Source organism: Oratosquilla oratoria, chromosome 4 (assembly GCF_046742065.1).
Source record: "Oratosquilla oratoria isolate Oo_2021 chromosome 4, ASM4674206v1, whole genome shotgun sequence".
NCBI classification, from domain to species: domain Eukaryota; kingdom Metazoa; phylum Arthropoda; class Malacostraca; order Stomatopoda; family Squillidae; genus Oratosquilla; species Oratosquilla oratoria.
The window spans coordinates 62,693,603-62,711,063 of record NC_134780.1 but is presented as its reverse complement, the minus strand read 5'-3'; positions in this window follow the sequence as shown (position 1 = coordinate 62,711,063).

Sequence of the window (17,461 nt, the reverse complement as noted above, 5' to 3'; positions counted from 1 at the left end):
GCAACAACTGGCGTCTGATAACACTAGACAACAAAGATTTTGTTACAGAAGAGCAAATAAGTGTTTCTATGTGATTTTGGTATGGTAAGTTCATATCTATCATTGAACTTGCTGTATCACATCAGTATTGTTATTTTTGTTTGACAACGATTGCTGGCTTCTCAAAGAAAAATAAATCAAAGATCACGTGCCCAAAATGTGAATCGGCAATGCAACCAGTACCACATGATGAAGCAAACCCGCCGCCACTTCCACCAGCAACGATGGCAGACAGCAGTTCTTCCGAAGATTCTACTAGTGATATAGCAGCAGAGAAAGAAGTCATATATATCTCAGATGCAGATAGTTCCCCACATCTCTCAAGTCAAGAGGAACTAAATAACTTGGTGCGTGATTTGGAATTACCGAAAGAAAAAGCAGAGTTGTTTGGTTCCAGACTTCATGAATGGAATCTTCTCCAGCCAAACACTAAAATTTCTCATTTCCGTCATCGCCATCTGTAGTTTTCATCACTTTACTCGCAGGAGAATAACGTTTGTTTCTGCCACGATATCAAAGGTTTAATGCAACAAATTTACTGTCTCCGTGCCACAGAACAATGGAGACTCTTCATTAACTGTAATAAAGCATTAAAGCCGTTTTACTACACAACAAGAATGAAAAACCTTCAATACGTGTAGTTCATGGCACTGGCCTTAACGAAACTTATGAGCCCATGGAGCTGCTGCTAAGACTTATCAAATATAAGGCCACACATGGAATATTTGTTGTATTATTACTCCATGGGTTCCAATAGGGTTACACGAAGTATATGTGCTTTTTGTGCCTGTGGAACAGCAGAGATGACAAGAACCACTACAAAAAACATGATTGCCCATCTAGAACTGAGCATGTTGTTGCTAAACATAATGTGAAGCATCCAGCCCTTGTCGACGCTCAGAAAGTACATCTTTTACCACTTCAATATTTAAAAGATAAATTCAGAGAAGCTGGAGTTTTCACTGGGCCACAGATCGCCAGTGTCATCCGTGACTCATCGTTTCCATCTAGCCTAAATGAAATGGAACTGAGTGCATGGACATCGTTTGTTGAAATTGTAAGAAATGTTCTTGGAAACCATAAAGCTGAAAACCATTGCGAACTCATAGAGAACATGCTGAAGTCTTATGAACTAATGGAATGCAGAATATCTTTTAAAATACATTTTTTACATTCTCATCTTGAACTCTTTCCGGCCAACCTTGGTGCCGTAAGCGACGAGCATGGTGAACGCTTCCACCAGTAGATCTCCGTTATGGAAAGCAGATATCAAGGTAATTTTAATTCAAATATGATGGGAGATTACTGTTAGTTCCTGCAGAAGGAGAGCTCGTCATCCTATAAACGACGAAGGAAGAGGAAATACCAAAGTTTCACTTAAGAACAGGAATGTCCTTTTGCCATAACAACTAAATACCAATGCGCTGTGGGTGGATGGTTGGGTGCAGGGGTGGTAACTCCGCCGGTAGAAATCCACTGTCTATCTTAAGCCAGAAAAAAGGAGGAAAGACACCCATGTTAACATAATTATTGAAGTATGCCTAAATAAAACTTCACACGGAAAAGAAGCTTAGACTACTAAGCGAGTGTGGAAAGAATAAAGAATAGGGATTGTCAGTTACAGAAAATCTAGACGTGATAGAGAAAGTTAGACATCAGTTCTGAAATCAGCATCATCAGTTTAGTAGGAATAAGTAGATCAGATGTCTGTAACAGAAAAAAATGAGATTTGTTGCCTAGTGTAATCCACTTGTCCTTTGGAAACACTTCTCGCCTTAGATATGATTATCTTGGCCCAGTCGGTGAAGCCTGAGGGGATGCCTCGGCGACAGAAGGACTACCCTTGCACAGGCCCCCAGAACATTAATAACCAATCATTCTATTCATGGGGACAAAATCCCACCGAAGAGGTAAATCATGGAAATGGTTAAAAGAAATAAGGCATGTAGCAGAACTGACCTGGCACAAGCATTCAGAAGAGCAAGAGGAAAAATGAAGGGATAGGAGTCTGCGTATATATATGTTTGCAAGCATGTACTTTGTGTGCATATCAATGTATGTATATACATATGTGTGTGTTCTCCTTGATCTTTGACACTAATTAAGTTGTGATGCAGGGTATCATATGGTTTGTGTACTACCTATAGCCCCTTTGTTTATAGCCCCTAGCTGTCACTTCCTAATTTACGTAGGGGAATCCCTTTCCTAAAATAAATTTGTGACATATAGAACCACTAAGGATGACCCTTGGACTATGATAGAAACGTCGGACAATAAAACTTACATTTCGATTTTTGCTTTTACGTTACCCTCGGTACATACATACATGCATATATACATACACACATGCATACATACATACATACATACATACATATATACATATTTTCATACATACATACATACATACATACATACATCCTTACATGACTAATATTCAGGATCTCAAAACACAAATATAGTGTTAAGAGCAATCAAATGATAACCTTTTCCGACACAGCGCCACCTTTGATCATCACATCAAATGGGCAATGCCAAGGTGTTAGCAAAGACAAAATATCACCTTGCAAGGACTTTTATTGAATCGTGACCAACGATTAACTTGGAGACGTGGGGGGTATTATGGTCTGACCTAAGTCACGGTCGTTCCTAAAATCCTTAATTTTTGTGGAACGTATTTGTTCCCGTTTCTACTTTGGATGTATTTTGTGTGAAGATGGATTATAAAAAAGATCTTCATGTCATGTCGTTGCAATTTCTCATGTGGTTTTGTTGCATACGTAAGTTACGTTGAAGTGAGGTTTCCGCAGATACATATATACAGACATACATACATACATTATGCATATGTACATATATATATACATATATATGTATATAATATATATATATATATATATAGTATATATAATATATATATATATTATATATCACACACACACACACACATACATATATATATATATATATATATATATAATATATATATATATACACACACACACACACACACATATATATATATACATACATACATACATCTATATATACATTTATATCACTGGTGAGAAATGTAGTAACACATTTGTAAATCTCACCTAACACTACAGTCGGACGAAAGAAAGAGTTGAGTAAGCCAAACTATATATTTCGATTGCTAACTGCAATCCTCTTCAGTAGTACAAAAAGGAAGGAGGATGCTATCTTAAATAGCAACCTCTTACAAAAGAAAGAGAAGTTGGAAAAGAATAAGTGTCACTACCCCAACCCTGTAACCTAAGGATGACATGAGGTCGGGTCAGGGAGAGGGGGAGGAAACTTGTTGACAATTTGTTTGGTGATAAATAATCCTGATATTATATCTGGGGTCCATTGATCGTTGGACATATTCATCATGGGCAAATATTCAATTAATGTGGATTCCATCATTTTCCTTCTGAGACTGATTTATAAATAGGGTCGGATTTCTCCAAGTCCATCCGGTGATTAAATTTATTTACGTGTTGAAACACGGCTGAATTTTCTTGGCCATACTTGATCGACCTCTTTTGTTCATTCAACCGTATCCTTAAGTCTCTCCCCGTCTGGCCTATGTATGAAAGGTTGCAATCTTTACATGGAAGGGAGTAACCACCTGGGATATGATCTCTCAACCTCTAGTGAACATTAACAACTTTTTTTTAATGGTATTTGGGTAATTATGAATTAAATTTACCTTCTCTTTGGGAAAAAAAATTGGACAAATGACTAATGGAAAAGGGGATGTCAAGGGGATTTTGTGTCTCTTTTTGCTTGGTGGAAGGGGGATTGAAAAAACTTGTTTTGGCTTGGCTGAGGGTTTTATCCAGAAACCACTGAGGGTAAGCTAATTTTTTGTTAATTGGGACTTGATGGAAGTTAATTAATGTTCTAAGAATTAGGGGCTACAAATGCTAAAGCTCGGAGAAAAAAGACCCGAAGCTACACTCCTTTTTATGTGATCTGGGTGATGACTAAAGAAATGAAGGTAACTTCCTGAATGGGTGAAAACAGTGAAGGCAAGCATATTCCCATTACTCATGATTAAGATGTCTAAATAGGGGATTTTGTAATTTTTTCGCATTCTACTTTGAACTTGAAATTAGTTGTGAAATTATTGAGTTTATCTAGAAAAATATCAAAGGGACCCAAACTCTCATTCCAAAGAGTGAAAATATCATCAACATATCTGAACCAAATCATTCCTGTGGGGTTTTATTGTTGTAAGAAGAACACATTCGAAGTATTCCATGTAAAGATTGGGCAGAACAGGAGAAAGGTTAGAACCCAGGCTACAGCCAAACTTTTGCCTGAAAAACAAATTTTGAAAGGAAAAAACATTAGATGACACGCAGGTGCGTACAAGAGCAATGATTTTGGAAATCGGAAGAAGAAATTTGTCTTGAAAGGACAAAACATCATCAACACAAAGGTTTGTAAATAATGAAACAATGTCAAGACTTAATAAATGACGGCCTGAAATAATAATTTCCTAGATTTTCTGGATGAAATCTTTTGAATGTTTTAAATGGGAGTTGGAAATTTTACCCACAAATGGTGATAATAAACCCGCAAGCCATTTGGAATGTTTGCTAATGCATGAACTCCTGTTGGAGATGATGGGCCTTAATGGGGTACCTGCTTTATGTAGCTTGGGGAGGCCGTAAAAATAAGGCAGCTTAGGAGTAAAAACTTTAAATTTAGCGACGTGTTCACTAGTGGTGATCTTACGAACTTTTCTATTAAAAGAAGCAGCCATGTATTTTAGAAGGTTTTTGGTAAGTTTCTCATATGAATTATGGTCATTCAGAAGATCCTTGGTTTTATCAACGTACGAGTCTAGGTCTAAAACAACTACTTTTCTCCCTTTATCTGTCTTCGTGATAATGATATTACTTAGTGCTTTTAATTCTTCTATAACCAGTTGGTAACATTTGGGTAAACCATTATTGTCCTTGAAAAAATCGGAAATGCTGTTCAAAAGCACGCCTTTGAGACATAATAAATCTTTAGGATTTGACAAGTTCTTGTCTCATAATAATCATGATATTTATTTTGTCTCATAGGCGTGCTTTTGAACAGTATTTCCGATTATTTCAAGGGCAATATATGTGTGTGTGTCATATCCTGGTTTGTTATATCCCATTATCATAAAAGACAATATCAGTTAATCAGAAGTATTTCAAAAGAAATTCAATGACAGATCAGATAAACGGAGAGAAGCTTATCTCCCTCGTGGAATGAATACTGTCTCAAGACTTACACTTGCTGAGTAAGGAAACAATCGCCACTATTTTTGTAATACGCATGACCAAGTGTGATAGAGACAATGATGGAAATGAAAATTGTGGATTTTGCATAGAACTTTAATGACAACCTTAGACATTTGGTGCAACATTGCCTCTCCCAAAACCGAGGTAGTTCGGGTCACTGACGTATCCTTCGTCTTCATCGCTGGCGACGTCGTCATCGTCGTCGTCCACGGAGTCCTCGGAGTCAGGATTATTTCGAGGTTCTCCTGGAGCCTCGTCGAGGACGGAGTATTGAGGGAGAGGGACGTGGAAGTAGCGCAGGAGCTGCCACAGTCGGTCGTGGTCGGCAGCCGACACGTTGAAGGTCTGCTTGTAGATGACGGCCAGGACGTTGTCCATGTCCTTGACAGACGCGTGGCTGGCATCGATGACAGAGAGGATCTCGAGGAAGCGCCGGCGCAGCTCCGCGGAAGCCGCCAGGACCGGGGTGCGGTGGGCCAGGTTGGTGCCATCGGAACACAGGAGCGTGACGTCGAGTAGAATCCCGTCCCGACGGAGGTTCCATAGACGACAAAGGACAGGGTCGAAGGAACCTCGGACTTGTATGAAGGACATTACGAACGGGGTAGTCAAAGAGAAGAAACAGGCGAAAAGGTGTAAGCAAGGAGATGCAGAGAGCGAATGAACAAGCCGACCATCCGCGGTGCCTTTTATGGCTCGAGGCAACCACGCGCACGCTTGGGAGAGGTCAATTCAGGTCACCTGAGTGACGTCATTATGTGGTCATTTCACAGCAATGTACTGGAGCTAACTTGGCGCCCTTACTTCTACATGTACTCGTATTACACAAAATATTGTGACTAGTCTTCATTATACCATGGCCCACATCCGACACACATATGTATATACACGTAGAACCGTCCATTATAACAGGTCCTACGTCACATTTGTGTAATATAATTCAGTTAGTGAAAACATACACACACACTAAAAACGTCCATTATAACTTGTCCTACATCACATGTATGCAATGTCATTGAACTAATGAAAAAAAAACCCGCAGACACACACGATACCGTTTATGATGGTGACAGATTTCAACAATTCTTACTGATTTCCCATTCGAGCTTTCATGTATCCTCTCAAATCTGTCTCTATCCATATACCAAGAGCTTTTCCCCTTTGTAAGGGAGGTAGCCAAGTCAAAGGCACATACCTACTCGCACCCATGCACCACCATTTCCTCCCTCTCAATTTAGCTCCTCATGGATGATGGGGCGTCCCTGTATCCCGTCCACTGCCCTGGGTCAGAAGCGATGTAATAAGACACAGCACATCCACAGCAAGGCCGCTTTAATTAATCGGCGATCCCCAACCCCTCTCCGTCGCCTTATGTTGAAAAAGAGAAGACGGGGAGATATCCCTTCGGACTGTGTCAAAATATCATTCACAAATAAGTGGTATATCCTGCAGAGAGATATTTTCAGTCTTTACCCGTCCATTCGAGGTGCAGTAACCAGAAAAACTTTCTTTCTATGGATACCCGGAATGAATTTGCAGCCGCCTCTTGCAGTCTTTAGTCTAGGAGAGCCACTCTCCATGGTAAAAAGCACTAAAAAGAAATAAACCACTGAAGACGCAATGTATATAAAAGTAAAAATTATTTAGCGGCCAAGTATACAAACGGGGTCAGAGTAGTGAACACTCGTCATCAGGTAACACTGAGACAGGAGCGGAGGCCAGTGGGATCTTGTCCTTCTTTGTTCGTTGTTTTTTCTATTCTCATGTTTCCAAAAATGATATCCTGCATTTCAAAAGCAGTGAAAACAACTGTAATTGTACAGTATATATGTATATACAACGACAGAGATGCACGTATGCTATACATAATGATGTACGAATATGGCATTAAAAAGGTTATTTACTGTAAATGTACTCCGATGCAATGCGGAAAAACACAGAAGAAGCACATACTAGTTTACATGAGACGAATTTTTTTGGAACCTATAATATAAGGTCGTTCCAATGTTCTTCTGATTTTCATATAAAAAACTACTGAAAACTCAAGTAAGAACTCTGATAATGGATAATAGAACATGTGTTCGTACAATATATGAAGGAATATATATGGGATGCGTAGGTAGAAATGCATTTATGTACGCATGCGTGTATGCATGTATAAACACACACACACACACACACACATGTGAATATATATATATATAATATACATACATACATATAAGAACTGGCTTTTTTCCCCTTACACGGGGGTTATCCAAAATATACATATATATATATATATATATATATATATATATATATATATATATATATGTATATATATATAATGATGGCTAACTGTGGATTTATTATTTTTTAAATGTATTTTCCATATGTCTTACTATGGACTTATTTTCCTTTGAAAGGATGTTTATGACTTCCCTGTAGGTGGTCATGTTTGCTATATCGAGATTTCGGGTTCAAGAACCTTCGTCAGTAGCTCTTAGGAATATTCCATCTGGTCAGGATAAGAATTATTCCAGTGTTATCTTTAATTATTTTACTATTTATACTTAAATTTCTATACTTGCTTTTCATTGAGGGAGGTCACCAGTCACCTGGAAGATGACTTCTTGTTGTGACAAAACGTCCTGTGCTTGGGATTGTGGCGTTTTTGTCTCGGCTTTGATTTGTGAGATTATGTCTCATGTTTGGATTTGTGGCGATTTGTCTCATGCTTGAGAGGGCCCTAAAGTCATCTGCTTGTATATTTAGATTTGGGCTCAAATCTTTAATATATAATGCTTCTAAAATTGGGAGACGTGTGTCATCTGTACATAATTCCAAAATCTCGGAGTTTTCTTCGAGGATGCTTCTTGTTAATGCTGTGCCATGGACTTCTCTTAAATAATACCACCTGACATCAGGAGCCCCTAAAAATCATTTAAGAGAAGTCCATGGCACAACATTAACAAGAGGCATGAATACACTATGTGTATATGCTTGAATGTATGTATGCATGCATGTATGTTTGTATGTATGTATGCATGCATGTATGCTTGTATGCAAGTATGATTGTATGTATGTATGCATGCACGTATGTATGTATATATGCATTATATATGTATCTGTAAGAGGCCGGTAGTTGTACGAATGGAAATGAGCTTGGGAAACACTAGGGCATTAGAATGCTGAGTCAACAATTCAGACTCGACGCCTGCTCGCCTGCTGTTTGATAACATCGAAGGCGACGTTATGTCTATGTAAACACCGACGGAGGTGACTGTTTTATAATCGATGATGTAATCAAAACTCTGTAAGCGCAGGTTAGCTTCGTTTGACTAATGCTGAGGTAAACGATATTGCTAGTGGCATTGCAATGGCTTTTCCGGATTGGAGTAAGGTGGAGGAAGGAGGAAAATTATTGGTGCATGAATTCAAAGTCACGCCCATAAGGAGTGACATTTATTTGAGAAGTCAGAGGAGATTGGATTAGAAAAATTAGTGACGTCAGACGAAGGTAGCTTAGCGTAGGATACGGGGATCTCGGGAGACGATGTGGGAGACGAGAGAGAGAGATCCTGAGTGTAACAAGACTGTGAAATTACAGTGAAAGAAGAAAAGTACAATTTCTTTACCCCAGGACTGATTTGAAGTACATGACAAGAACTAGGCATGGGCCTAATGAACTTGGAAACTAGCGAGACTAAAGGAAACTAGGCATGGGGCCTACTACTTAAAAAGTACTGGAAAACTTATAAGAAAAGACGTGAGGGGAAATTAAGTGACTACTAACAGAATAGAGGGAGAGGTCTGACAGTGGTGACAGTGACTACAAGGGGAGGTGAAAGTATCTGTAGAAACCTAACTTCACCGTAAGGTAAGTATGCGACAAAATCACAGAACATTCCAACGAAATAAGAGGAAAATCCACCGTACATTGCATCTTCAGAGAAAATACATCCAGAGTAGAAGCAGGAATTAATTTCTGTATACATTAATACCAGTTATAGTACTTGAGAAAGGCCGTGACTTGGGTCCAACCAATATACCCCCACGTTTCCAAGTTCCTCTGGCAATCAAGAGGAATCTGTTTCATGATCAACTCAGTTAATAATTTTTCACATATCAGTTCTTTATAAGTTGAATTATCATTTTTCTGGTAGGTACCCAAACCCAGACGCGAATCAATAACACTTCTTTCAATGTGATCTTTAGCCCTTACCAATACTTGAGCACCAGTCAGTGTGGTGATCAAAAGTGGCTTTATGTCGCAAGAGACATATATTTGACTGCGCTGTCTCAGCACAATATTTGTGTTCTGAGCTCCTAGTTTTTAGTCATGTATGTATATATGTATGTATGTATACCGGTATGTATGTATACATTATGTATGTATGCTTGTATGTACGTATACATGTATTAAGTTTCCACCTATTAATCGGCTGATAATCAGTAATCAGCCATATCACCGATATTACCGACTAATCTGTGTGGGCTCTTTGGACAATTAATCGGCTTCAAAAGTCGGCCATTCTTGATTTCCATAATTAATGGTGGGCACGTGTGCTGGAGCAAAGAAACCACGGGGTACTATGGGAAATTCGGCACACATGTCGTCAGCATGCCCTTCTGTCCTTATTATTTAAAAACTGCTAACTCTGTTCACCAGCAATGTATTGCATCCCACATGTGATGACACTTAAGGATATACATGCTGATTTCATTGTGTTTATTGGTGGATTTCATATAATTTCCTCAGGAAAAACATGCATCTAAATCGGGAGAATGCCACGTAATGAAAACAAAACAAACTTTTGGAAGACTTTAATAGTCGTAAATAATCGGTACAATGTCGCCTTCACCAACGGCGTGACAGTTCGCGTCGCTGACATAACCTTCGTCTTCATCGCTGTCGACGATGTTGTCTTCTTCCTCTGGAAAGTAATCATAATCGAACTCGTCGTCTTCGTCTGCATATTGATGAGGTTCCTGTGGATCCTCGTCGAGGACGGAGAATCGAGGGAGAGGGACCTCGAAGTGTTCCAGGAGTTGCCACAGGCGGTCGTATTCGGCGGCCGACACGTTGAAGGTCTGTTGGTATATGACCGCCAGGACGTTCTCCATGTCGCCCTGGGACACGTGGCCGACGCTGATGACGGAGAGGATCTCGAGGAAACTCCGGTGCAGGACAGGGGAGGCGCCCAGGACAGGGGAGCGGTGCGCCAGGAGGCTTCCGTCAGAGCACAGGAGCGAAACGTCGACCTGGTGCCCCTCCTGACGTTGGCTCCACAGACGCCAAATGTCGCCGTCGTAGGAACCAATGACTTGCACGAAAGACATTTTGGATAGATGAGTGATAGCGTTGCAACGTTAAAGATTCGTAATCAGGAAGATGCAGAAAGCATATGATGACGGTGACCACGTGCGGTTCTTTTTATGGCTCCAGGCAACCTCACGCGCTTTTGGGAGAGGTCACTCTAACTAATGGGGTTGGGGGGTGGGGGGCTATCATGGCGCCCTCACCGTTTTTTCTTACCAACACAGGAACACCTACCTGAACCTTTCAATGTCTGTATCGATGCCTAATTGCAACAGCTGGCGTCTGATAACACTAGACAACAAAGATTTTGTTACAGAAGAGCAAATAAGTGTTTCTGGGTAAATTTGGTATGGTAAGTTCACATCTATAATTGAATTTGTTGTATCACGTCAATGATTGCTATTTTTGTTTGACAAGGGTTGCTGGTTTCTCAAAGAAAAATCAAAGTTCACGTGACCAAAATGTGAATCAGCAATGGAACCAGTACCATATGATGAAGCAAACCAGCCGCCACTTCCACCAGGAACGATGACAGACAGCAGTTCTTCTGAAGATTCTACTAGTGATATAGCAACAGAGAAAGAAGACATATATATCCCAGATGCAGGTAGTTACCCACATCTGCTAAGTCAAGAGGAACTAAATGACTTGGTGCGTAAGTTGGAATTACTAAAAAAAAAAAAACAGAGTTGCTTGGATCCAGACTTCAAGAATATAATTTTCTTCAGCCGAACACCAAAATTTCTCATATCCGTCATCGCCATCTGCAGTTTTCTTCATTTTACTCACAGGAGAATAACGTTTGTTTCTACCACGATATCAAAGGTGTAATGCAACAAATTGACTGTCTCTATGATCCAAAACAATATTTCATTGTTCATTCTTTTTTTTCATTGTACCATGGATGGGGTGGTGCGAGAGGTGAATGCTAGGGTAGTTGGTCAGGGATTGGAGATGGTTAAAGAAAATGGAGAAAAGTGGGAGGTGAGCCAGCTGTTGTTTGCGGACGACACTGCGCTTGTGGCAGGGTCGGAGGAGGGATTGAGGAAGCTGGTGGCAGAGTTTGGGAGAGTATGTGATAGAAGAAAGCTAAAGATAAATGTGGGTAAAAGTAAGGTGATGAGATGTACAAGGGGTGAAAGTGGCAGTAGACTGGAAGTGAACATTAAGGGAGAGCGACTGGAGGAAGTGGATAGTTTTAGATATTTGGGTGCAAGTGTAGCAGGAAAAGGTGGAGTGAAGGTGGAGGTAGAATGTAGATTGAGAGAAGCGAGTAAATGCCTTGGTGGATTAAAGAGTGTAATGAGGAATAGACATTTAGGAATGGATGCGAAGAGGAGACTGTATGAAGGAGTGATTGTGCCAACATCACTGTATGGGGCAGAAACGTGGAACATAAGAGAAGAAGAGAGAAGGAGTTTGAATGTGTTTGAGATGAGGTGTCTGAGAAGTATGGTGGGGGTTACTAGGCTGGATAGAGTGAGAAATGAGGAGGTGAGGAGGAGAACAGGGGTGAAAAAGGAGCTGGGAGATAGGGTTGATGAAAGAATATTAGGATGGTTTGGACACATGGAAAGAATGAGTGAAGAAAGACAAGTAAAAGAGGTATGGAAGGCAGATGTGGAGGGAGTGAACATGAGGGGACGTCCTAGGATGAGGTGGATGGATGGGGTGAAGGGGGCTTTGGGGAAGAGGGGAATGTCTGTTGAGGAAGGAAGGGAGAGGACGGAAGACAGAGGTGAGTGGAGAATGGTTGTATATGGATGATGTGTGATTGCATGAGGAGGAATGGGTGGGGGGTGGGGTAGTATGTGTGAGTAAATTTTGGCGCAGCCCGAAGGGATTTCTCCCCGTCCTCTCCTTATATGTAAGGGGGGACGGAGAGGGGGGGTCGCCGATTAAATGAAGCGGCCTTGCTGTGGATGTGCTGTGTCTTGCGACACTGCTTCTGACCCAGGGCGGTGGGCAAGGTGCAGGGATGACCCGTCATCCAGGAGGTGCTCAGATGAGAGGGAGGGTGGGAGGGGTGTGGAGTGTATTTAGGGATGTAATGGGTGGGAGTGTTTTTATGCCTTTCCCTTTTTGGCTGCCTCCCTTGAAAGGGGGAAAAAGCCTTGGTATATGTATGTATGGCAGCTACTTTTTCAGCACATTTTGTGGGATTGGATATGCTCAAAATCTTTAGCATCCCTTCTAAGCACAGGAACTATGTGATTGAAACATACATGAATGTATGGAAGTCTATAAGGATGCATAAGTAAATGTGGATTTAAATAACGAGTGCATACATGCATCATTTATCAGCAAATGAATATGTGAATTCACTCGTTTCATAAATGCATATTTACCTATGCATCCTTGTGTACAAGTTTTTCTATACTTGCATACATTCATGTATGTTTCAATTACATTGTTCCTATACTTAGAAGGAGTGCTAAATATTTTGAAAGCACTATTGAGCATATCCACTCCAACAAAATGTGCTGTAAAAATAGATACAATGAAAAATAATGAACAATGAAACAGAAAATTACTTGTTTGTTATCTGTGGAAAACATAATTCACAACCACAGAATGGACAACTTATCTCTATCCCAGGAACCGATGCCAACTTCTTCCGTGCCCTTTTGCTGCCTCCAGTCTTCTGTCTCATTCATTTCCGTTGCAGTCGGGCGTTTTAGCTTATCTCGATTTATCCTTTTCCGTATGCTGAGCCGGAGTTTTTCCTCCTCTTTTGGATGTCCGAGCCAGGCTAGTTCTGCTACCTCCCATGAATCCCTCTTTTAAATAAATGTTACTGCATGCAGGAGGATATTTGTTCACCGCCGATGGACAAATGCGTAAGTAAAAGGAATAAGGTGAGAGGGCATTTGTCCACTGTTGATGGACAGAGTCATGAGTGAGAAAATAAGATGAGAAGAAGGGCAACTAGTGATATTTTTCCAAGATTTGGCTTATAATTAAGAGCAAAGGAATCAGGTCAAGTGAAATGTTGAACATACTACGAGTAATAAGGAGTCCGTCCTTGCATGGTGTTTTTGTTTCTATAAACTCATATGGCATGGTACGTTTAAAAAGGCTTAGTTGTATATTACAAATGTAATGGTACGTCACAAAAATATATATAAGAATGAAAAATGTGTACGAACGCTAAAATCAAACCCCACCAATGGCTTTTTGTCAAGTGACCTCATGACGACGCTTAGGCGACCCGAGGTGATCGCTCACATGAGCGCGCGAGGTCGCCACAAGCCATAAAAGGCCCTGAAGATAGTCCACACAAAGTACCAGTACTTTGTTAGAAATTGCCAGACACTGTTCTAATGTTTATTTGTGACCAACAAATATAATGTTGGTCACAAAGCTTTATATATGAATAGTGAGTATGTAAGGGCGCCAAGATACACTACCCCCCCATACTCAGTACCTTGTTCAGCTACCTCATGTGAGGTGACCTCTCTTAAGAGTACGCGAGATCGACTCAATCCTTAAAAGGTCTCGCAGAGTCCAGAGAATCACTAGTCCCTAATCCTACCCCCGGCGTCGGCACCGCCGTCCAAGCTCCCAGTCCATTTCTCCCGAGCCACGACCACCAACTGCCCCAAATCGCTCCCTAATTCGCCCGGTGGCAATAGCCCTCTTTTATACGCTACTATATTTTAATTTTCTTACAGACATTCTTCCCCTCCAACAGAAACCGATCCCGCGCAAGCGGGTGGTCTTTCCTAGGAATTCAGAATTCGGACTAGTTCTCTACATCTAGCCGATTACAATTCTGCGAAATTGCTATCCCGTGATCATTACCTTCGGAATGTCTTTCGTTCAAGTCCAAGGAACTTATGAACGCGTCTGTGGAGACAACGTCAGGAGGGCCACCAGGTCGACGTGTCGCTCCTGTGCTCCGACGGCAGGCACTTCGCTCACCGCGCACCTGTCCTGGGCGACTCCCCTGTCCTACGCCGGAGTTTTCTCGAGATCCTCTCCGTCGTCAACGTCGGCCACGTGTCCCAGGGTTACATGGAGAACGTCCTGGCGGTCATATACCAACAGACATTCAACGTGTCGGCCGCTGAGCACAACCGCCTGTAACGACTCCTGCAACACTTCGAAGTCCCTCTCCCTCGATTCTCCGTCCTCGCCGTGGCTCCACAGATACCTCATCACTATGCAGACGAAGACGATGAGTTCGAGTACTTTCCCGAGGAAGAGGACAACAACGTCCACAGCGATAAAGACGAAGTTTATGTTAGTGACACAAGTTGTCACGGTGTTGGTGGAGGCGGCATTGTACCGATTATTTACGACTATTAAAGTCTTTCGAAAATTTGTATTTTTTCCATTACGTAGTATTTTCCCCTTTTACATAGCGAAAGGAAATGTTTAACAATTATTTTGGAAACAGAGCCTGATAAAAGACATGGGCAAGGCATAGGCGATCATCGATGTGAACGTGGAAGCTACTATCTAGTTTCTGTAACTGAGACTTATTGATAATGGGTTTCACCACCCCTTGTCACCACTGTCACCACCACTGTCGGTCCTCGACCATTACACGTATATTTGACTTGTAATACCACTCGTCTCGAGGCCCCTTGCCTTCGTTACGTGAGTTTCACTAAATATTCAAGTTCCTCTTAAGCAGTAGGCCCAATGCCTTGTATTTCCTGTAGTCTCACTATTTTCTAATTTCAATAGGCCCGTGCCTAGTTCTCGTCCTTTGGGTTAATAAAAGGGTGGTGAATTTTCTTTCTTCTTTCACTGTAATTTCACCGTCTTGTTACACTCAGGATATCTTTTTCTCGTCTCTCTACATCGTTTCTCTAGATCGTCTCTCTAGATCGTCTCTCTAGATCGTCTGACGAGATCCCGTATCCTACGCTAAGCTACCTTCGTCTGACGTCACTAATTTTTCTAATCCAATCTCCTATGACTTCTGAAATAAATGTCACTCCTTATGGGCGTGACTTTGAATTCATGTACCAATAGTTTTTTCCTCCTCCACCTTGCACCAATCCGGAAAGCCATTGCAATGCCACTAGCAATATCGTTTACCTCAGCATTAGTCAAACGAAGCTAACCTGCGCTTACAGAGTTTTGATTACATCATCGATTATAAAACAGTCACCACCGTCGGTGTGTTTACATAGACATAACGTCGCCCTCGAGCAGGCGTCGAGTCTGAATTATTCTAATGCCCTAGCTCATTTCCATTCGTACAACTACCGGCCTCTTACAATGGGTGACTTTAATTTTACTGGCATGATTGGATGACCCTTGAACATGGCCATATAAGTAGTCACTTGATATATTTTCTCGGCGACAGTTACTTAGTTCAGCATGTAAAAGAGCCCACAATACATGAAAACTTACTAGATCTACTGATCACTAGCCGCGAAAGCATGATAACGGATGTAGAAGTTGGTGAAACTGTTGCAAGTAGCCATCAAAACTTAGATTCAAACTGCTAAAAAAAAAAAAAAAAAAAGATAAAAACGTGTCTTTCTAAAATACCCAATTTCAGTAAAGCTCAGTTCATAGAACTACGTCAGGGCTTCAGCTTTTGGATTGGGAGGCAAAATTAAGCGAAAGACCTTTACATCAGATGTGGGAAATCTTTCAAAATATGCTTGCTAAGATGATTTATACTTACATCCCATTTAAGGACAGTCATCCCCTAAATCAGGCTCGTCCTAAATGGCTTGACAAAAAAAAAAAAAAAAAAAAGTATTGTTAAAAAGAGAGAGGCTTATAAGAAATACAAGTGCTCGGGTGCACCTCATGACTATCAAAGTTATGTAATAGTATAAAGCGATTTACAAAAGATAAAAAAAAAAGAAAATGAAAACGTCAACACGGAATGAATATCCCTGATAAATCAAGAGAATCATCTGGAATTATGACAAAAGAAACAATATATATTTAATACATTTAGACTTTGCAAAAGCTTTTGATACCGTCCCCAACGAAAGGCTACTTGTTAAATTAGATTCACACGGAGTAATTGGTAGCCTATTAAACTGGACTAGTAATTACTTGAATGATCGAAAACAGAGTCGTTTTAAATGGCAAAACTTCTAGATGGAAAAATGTTACGAGTAGAGTTCCTCAGGGTTCCGCTCTTGGGCCACTTCTGTGCGGAATGGCAAATGATCACTTAAATCAATTAGATATTCAAGAAGATTTAGATAAATTACAGTAGTTGTCTGAAAAGTGGCTAATAAAAACTAATGTAAGTAGATGCAAGGTTATGCACATAGGTAAAAATAACAGTAAGTACGATTGCAAGTTATTTGGATTTTTTTTTTTATAAATTGGATAGTGAAAAGGATCTCAGAGTAATTATCAGTACCAATCCCAAATCATCTAAGCCGTGTATATCAGCCTCTGATAATTCAAATAAGATTCTAGGACCGATTGCGTGATCTTTTGACTTCAAAAGTCCATCTCTTATTAACAAATTATATAAAACATTAGTTCGTCCACATTTGGAATATGCTGTTTCCGTATGGTCACTGAATCTCATTAAAGGCATTGACAGATTAGAAAAAGTACAACGACAGCCACAAAACTGATTCCAAATATAAAAAAGAAATTAAACGAAAATCGACTAAAACATATGAATCTTTTCTCCCCCCCCCAAAAAAAAAAAAAAAAGCGTAGGCTCAGAGGTTACTTGATACAGGTCAACATGAAAAGTGACAAAATTTTCAAACTGAATAAGAATCCGACAAGAAATAAAGGTCTCAAACTATCAGGAAATATATTTAATGATTTAATTTGGAAGTGGATAAAAACAACTTCGCCAACCATTTAGTTAATGAATGGA